The 6,998-nt window shown below is 61.7% G+C and overlaps 1 long non-coding RNA gene across 1 annotated transcript; it reads left to right on the plus strand.

Annotated features, from left to right (window-relative positions):
* The first annotated feature begins 2,704 nt into the window (after window positions 1-2,704).
* LOC111729530 lies at window positions 2,705-6,690 on the plus strand. The gene is made up of 2 exons (XR_002776267.1): window positions 2,705-2,992; window positions 6,545-6,690. It is a non-coding gene; the product is annotated as an uncharacterized LOC111729530 (long non-coding RNA).
* The last annotated feature ends 308 nt before the right edge of the window (window positions 6,691-6,998 follow it).

The raw sequence follows: 6,998 nt of genomic DNA on the forward strand, positions 1-6,998 counted from the left end.
GCATCCCAGTATGCAACGTGCTCTGCCCCCAGCCAGGGGTTGCCAGGGACGCCCAGGGATGTCCCAGAGCCTGGCACAGCCCCCCACCCCAGTCCAGTCACACCCCCCACCCGCCCAGGCCGCCAATAAAACAGATGGGCAGAACCCAACAGGCCCGGTGGTGACACCCCAGATGGTACATCACAGGGACAGGTGGGAAGGCAGGAGGGTCCGGGAGGCAGGCCCCGCACCCTGCACATGAACTCTCCAAAGGCCCTATGCTACTCCTGGGGCAGGGGCTCCTGGCCGAGGCTAGGTCACCACGCTGGCTCCGCGCTAAGAGCCTGGCCCCACCCAGGGGAGTTCTGCAGCACAGGCCCCCAAACCTCACCAGTCTTGGGAGGATGAGCCACAGCCACCCAGTGGCCCTGGCCTTCCACCTTTTCTCCCCAACCAGGCCAGACGCCCTTTACCCAGGCCTCCTGGGGCTTCCCGCAGGACGGGTAAAAGGGCAATGCGGGGCACAGGCGAGTGGCCCCTGTAAAAAGTGGGAAGGGCCACGTGCCCAAAGGACCTGAGTGTCCAGCAGGAGCAGGGGTCCCCAGGCACAAAGACCCTCTCAGAGGCCACGGTGCTCAAGAGTCACCAGCACAGCAAAGCAGCACCCCGCCCCCCTTCTCCCCCCACCAGCCCCAAGAAGTGCTGAGGGGACATTTCTCACCCAGTGTCTAGTCTGGTCCACTGCCCCTCCCCCACCTTTGACAACTTCAAGACAAGCCCCCCCCCACGGAAACGCTCCAGGCAACGCCCCCCCTTTGGGGGGGCAGAAGGAAGAGGCCAAAGGAAGCCACTCCCCCCCATCTCCCCCCCCCAGGCCTGCTGGGTTTAATGACCCTTCCGGGTCGCCAGTGGGGGAGGGGAGCAGGGCAGGCCTTCTCGCTGGGGCTGGAGGGGGCAGATGGGAACCCCAGAGCCCCCACGGGCCGGGCCTGGGCCCCCTGGGGCCGCCATAACCCTAAGCTGTTGACGCCCACCCCCTCCTGACCCCTCCCCCCAAGAGCCCTTTGTCCTCGGCCCCTACTCCCACTTCATGACAGCCCCTTGGGAGAGGCATTCACGGGCAGGGACCTGGTGGGGATGGGGGGTGCTGGGTGGTCGTTGGGGCCTGGGGGGGGCGGGAGGCACCCGGGCCACGCCCTCCCCCCCACCAATGCCTCCGGGAGAGAGAGGTCACCCGCTTCGGCCGGGGCCTTGCAAAACACGGTTATTTAAAGAGTTGTGCAAGGCTGGGGCCTGCGGGTGGCGAAAGGGGCCCCTCACTCCACGGAGGGGAGTGGAAGGGGAGGGTGGGGCGAGCAGGCTGGGGAGGGGGCTAGGAGAGTCGGGAGGGGGCGGCCCGGAGGAAGTGAGAAAAGAGACACTGAAGAAGAAATAAGACGACAGAAACCCCAGTCCGGGCTTCAAAGGCTTCTTGGAAAGCGACCGATTTGCATGGTGGGGTGGGGGGGGCAACCCTTCGCCCGGGCGACTGAAAACGGAAGATTATTGACAAACGCGCCGCCCGGGGTCAGACGCCGAACGTTGGAATTGACAAACGCGCGCTCCCCGCGCTTCCTGCGCCCGCTTTGTGTCTGGGGGGCACGGAAAGGGGGGAGAGGGCTTTTCCCGGGGGGCCCCGCCAGAGAACCGGGGCCCCGAGCCGAACCCACGCCCGGGGACCGCGGTGTCCCCTCCGGGGGCCCCTTTCTGCCCTGGGGCTCACAGTTTATAAATAAACCGTACAGGCAGGGGAGGGTCACCGGGGAACGGCCCTCCCCACCCGGCGCTCCCACTCCCGCCCCGGCTCCCGAATAAAACACCCGATTCTGGGGAGAAAAAAAAATGAACTAAGAACCCGGAGCGCAGCCCCCCGCGCGCACATAGCGACCATTTCCTTCCGCCGGCGGGGGGGCGCACTCGCGACCCCCGGTCGTCTCCACGCGCCCCTGTGCAATATGGTAGGGGATGAAGTCTCCACGGGAGCGCAGAGAAAACCACCCCAACTCCGACTCACCAGGGTCGCCTTCTCGGCGCTGGACCCCATACACGCCCCTGCCCAACTTTGGGGACCCCCTCACCCCAGACAAGGACCCGCGATTTAAAAGGTCAGCCGCACCCCCACACACACACCCCCCCGCCGCGAGCCTCACCGCGCGGGGCCCGCTCGGGGGGCGCAGGGCCCGCTCCGGGGACACATGCCCCGCGCCTGGCGTCCGGCCTTGCCCCGGCCGCGCCTGGCCTCCGGCCCGGGCCGCGAGGTGCGCGCTGCTGGCTCCCGGCCGCCGCCGGGTTTGTGCCGCGCGCCGACTCACCCAGCCGCTGGCCCAGTCCGCGTCTACACCCCCATCCGACCGGATTGGTAAAAGTCTCCCCGCGCGCGGCCTCCCCCGCCCCTCCCCTCCCCCCCACCGGCGCGCTCACCGCCCCGCAGACAAATCACCGGGTGACAAATCGCTCTCAGATGCAAATACCTCGCCAGTGATTCAGCGCCGCGGCCCGGGACGCGGGGAGGGGTCTCACGAGGCCCCCTCCCCCTTCCCGGACGCCCCCTCGCCCCCCGCGCTTGGTCCGACGACACACGACCAGCCCAGGGGATGTTGGGGGGGGAAGAGTGGACGGAAATTTTTCTGGTCGCGGCCCCTTTAAGTGATAATAAATAATAAAAGGGAAGGGGAACAGCAACGCGGGAAGCCCCGCCCTCTGCCTAGGGACGGTGGGCAAAGTGCGCGCTGCTGTCCAGAGCGCACAGCGCTCAGAGAACGCGGGCGGGGGCGGGATCGCCCCAGGGGGAGGGGGAGGAGATCGAGCCTCCGCCCGAGAGGCTGGGGGCTACCCGAGCCGATCCTGAACCCCCTCCCCATCTTACTGAGCACCTAGGATGGACCTACCAGGCTCAGAGTTTCACCCTTGTCCCTTAGACTGAGCGACCCAGCGCGAGTGACTTCACCCTCCGGATCCGAGCCTCGGTTTCCAGGTCTGTAAAATGGGGATTAGAGACCTGAGGAGGAAATGAGCCACAGTGACCAGAAATGAGAGTGGGCGGGGCCGGAGGGAGGAGCCAGGGCCCAGCGAGGGGCCACCGCTCGGTGGGGAGGGGTCTCAGAGACCCAGCGGCTGCTGGTCGCGGCACGCGGCTCCGACAAAGGCGCGGGGTGGAGGTGCGCGTACCGGGTCCCCGGGGGGGACTCGTCGCGAAATCGAGACGACCCCTACCCCGGACGGTCACCGCTTCTTGGGATCCTGGCAAGACACCCAACTAGGAGGAGACACGAGATTGTCTTCTCAGTAATAATTTCGCAATTTACATATTCTGAGCGCTCGGGTTCCTTGCCATGTGCCCACGGCAGGGTTCATCCCTCCCTAGCCTGTGTGGTGGAGACGATAAATGTCTCCATTTAGAAGAGCCAGAAACTGAGGCACAGAGTTGGCTGGGGGGAAGGTGGGGTAGGGGTGTGGGCTCAGCCAGGTCTGAACCCCAGAGGCGACCCCTGAGCGGGTCCGGGTTTCAGCCCAGATAGGAGCCAAATAGAAGCGTGGGGGGAAGGCGGGGGCCACCTAGAGGCCTTCACTTCTCGAGGTTCCAGACCCTTGGTCTTGAGTGTTGTGGGGCGGGGGAAGGGGTCGTGTGCGCATAGCATTGCCATCTTCTGGGTCCTCCCCCCTTATCGCCCCCTCAATTGCAGACCCGCTGTCCTGGGCAGTCCCAAGCCCAGTGGATGGGTTGAGGGAGCTGTTCCCCCACCCCAGGGCCCGAGTCTTGCCCTCCCCTTGTGGGAACCCAGCCTCTGGCCCCAGGGCGGCCTGAAGAGCTTAATGGCAGCAGGTGGCAGGAGGCCTCTACCTTTAGGCAGTTAAACACCCAGCCCCCGCCCACCCCCAGGGCGGGGCCCAGGCGGCTGTCTGGAGTGGGGAGTTTAGAGACCCCGATGAGAATGGGTAGAAACCCCCCATGAAGAGCCAGGCCCAGCTCAGTCTCCAAAGGGCAGGGAAGCCTGCTCCCCACCCCCAAAGAGCCAAACAGATCAGACTGCACCCCGGGCAGGTGCCTGGGCCTCCCTGGGCCTCGATTTCCCCCTCCGTGGAATGGGCCAGTGTTGATGCATGCCTCGCACAGTAGGTTTGAGGACTATGTTTTCCTGTTATAAGGGATGGGGGCAGGGGGGGGGGTCCCCTGAGAGCAGGAGGGGACGGCTAAGTAGCTGGAAGCGGCTGCTCAGGAGGGTGAGGCCTTGCAGGACTCCCAGTGGCCTCCAGTCGGAGGTCCTAGTTTTAGTCGAGGGAGGGGGCTGGGAAGTGACCCGCAGTCCCTGTCTCTGCTCGAGGCCGAGGCCGGAGGCACACCCAGGGTCCCCTGGGTCCTGGCGGTGTGGCCTTAGGTTAGTGCAGACCCCTCTCTGGCTCTGGCTCTCAGGCTGGGAATGGGGCGCAGCAACTCCGGGCTAGACCATCTCGTGGGGCCCCTGTGGGTTTTGGACAGCTCCCTCCAAAAAAACCCAGCCGAGTCCTCATCTAGCCCAGCAACCACCCCCACACCACCCTGTTTTATCTTCCGGAGCTTCTGTTCACAATAGCCATGCTGATTGAACCTACTAAACCTGGCCGGCTACCTGCCTGCAGCCCTGAGGCTGTGCCTGGCACGTAGTAGGTGCTCAATACTCGGTTGAATGAGTGGATTTTTGTGTTCCCCAACTTCCTCACCCCACGGGATTTTTGGCGTCTGTCTTTGCGGAGGTGGAAGGCAAATCGAACTAATCACTGTCTCCATCTCAAAAAAGAAAAAATGCCTGGAGGGTGGTGCAGGGCCCCAGGTGAGGAAAGCCCCACCCCTGACCTGTCCTCAGTCACACCTGGCCTCGGGTTGCCTTGTCCCTGTGAACGGGGGCCCACAAACGTGTAACTTTATTTCCCTTAAAATAAGAAAAAGGCGAATGTAATACGTGATAGTGAATCCCAGCTAAGTTATATTCGTCCCTATGCCAACGCAGGTGTAAAATACACTTTTTAAACAATTTTTTCATAGAAGGTGCCCACGAGACAAAACTGCCTAAGACCCGGGTAATGAATAGTGCGGTTCCGCTTGACTCATTTCGCAGCGGGGAAACGTTCAGCGGGGGATCCAGGTCGGGGTACACGTGAGCGACACCCCCTAGGCGCCGCGGGCTCCTTTGTGGGGCGGAACCAGGGAGGCGAGGGATTTCTGCGGGGTGCGCGCGCCACCTGCCGGGGACCTACGGGGCTGCAGCCTGGGGAGCGAGACCAGCGACGTCGCGCTGTGACCTCCGCCGGAGGCCGCTAGGCTGGCGCCCTCACCTGAAAAGGAGTTTGCGGGTCAGACGGGGAAACTGAGGTTCACGGAGGCGTTTTTTTATCCTCTGTGGTGCCTTCTGAATGCTCCACCGTGGAGTTGCTAGACAAAACACAGGAATCGCAGTTAAATTTGAACAATTCAGATGAACAAAGAATAATTTTATGTATATCACAAATATTGCACGAGATATACTAAAAAATTTTTCATTGTTTAACTGAAATGAAACCCACGCAGACCCCTGGGGCTTAACCCCACCCACGTCGTGGCCCTGAGGCCCATCGCCACCCCCTTCTAGATGGACTGTTCTGGCCTATGCCTGGTCTTGCCTGAGTGGTGGGGGGTCGTGTGCATTCCCCACCCCCACCCCTAAGGCATACAGCATTGCTATCTTTTCGGGGCCTCCCGCACATTGCATACCCGCTGTCTCAGGTAATCTCAAGCCCAGAGGAGTGGGGAGACTTGCCCCCACCCCAGAACCCGAGTCCAGCCCACCCCTTACAGGAACCCAGCCTCCAGCCCTGAAGAGCCCCCACCCCACCAAAGAGCTAACCAGGTCAGAATGTGTCCCCTCCCACAACTGCACTGGCCTCCCGTGCCTCAGTTTCTCCCTCTGGAGAATGGGCCCATAGCAATGCATCCCTCACACAGTAGTTCTGAGACTACATTATTCTCTGTTGGAAGGGGGCGAGGTGGGGTCCCCTCATTCACCCACTCCGGCCCCACCTTCCTCTTAGCAATTTCTCAAATCCACCAGATGTATCCTGCCTCAGGGCCTTTGCATCGACCGCGCCCCTCATCTGGTGTGCTCTTCTGCCTCCTCTGAGCTCAATTCACACTTCCCAGACTCACCTCCTCCAGGAAGCTTTCCTGGGCTCACCCCGCCAAGGTCAAGTTTCCAGTCATTCACAACAGACACACGTTTCCCTCATCACCCTTTTCACTGCCGTCACGTTGCCTGTCTCTCTCTAGCTTTCCGCTGACTGGCCCGGCCGCCCACAGACAGGGGCTCCCTATGGGTGGGGCTGCCTCATCACTGCTGTGGCCCCAGCCCCCCAGCACACAGAAAGGGCTCTGTAAACAGTGTCCAGCTGGATAGATGTGAAGGTAAACAGAGAGGGCACACCCCACATCTGCAGTTTTGAAAGAATTCTTCTTCCCGAATGTCTCTTTCAACCCTTTAACTTCATTTTTTTTTTTTTTTTTTGCTTTTTGTTTCAGGCCGATCGTAGATTTTAATGCAGCGAGCTCCCTCACACCCTCACCAGGCTTCCCCGAGTAACAGTTTGCAAAACCGCAGCACAGTATCGCAATCAGGATATTGATAGTAATGCAACCTTCCCGTCCTATTTGGTTTCCCCATTTTACTTGGACCAGTGTGTGTGTGTGTTTGTTCTCTACAATTTTATCGCCTGTGTCACTTTGCGTATTCACTGCCGCAGTCCAGGGACAGACCTGTTCCGTCACGTGGGTCCTGCATGTCCCCACTCACCTTTCCCCGCTCGCCATCATCCCTCGCCCCGGCGGCCACTAATCTGTCCTCCATTCAGTGACTTTGCCACCTCGAGGGTGTTAAATCGCACACCATGAACGAACCTCTGGGGCTGCCCCACTGTGCGCACCGCGTTGCTTGTACCCACTGTGTGCCCGCCACTCTTTCACACTGGGTCGCAGT

Source organism: Pteropus vampyrus, unplaced genomic scaffold, assembly GCF_000151845.1.
Source record: "Pteropus vampyrus isolate Shadow unplaced genomic scaffold, Pvam_2.0 Scaffold267, whole genome shotgun sequence".
NCBI classification, from domain to species: domain Eukaryota; kingdom Metazoa; phylum Chordata; class Mammalia; order Chiroptera; family Pteropodidae; genus Pteropus; species Pteropus vampyrus.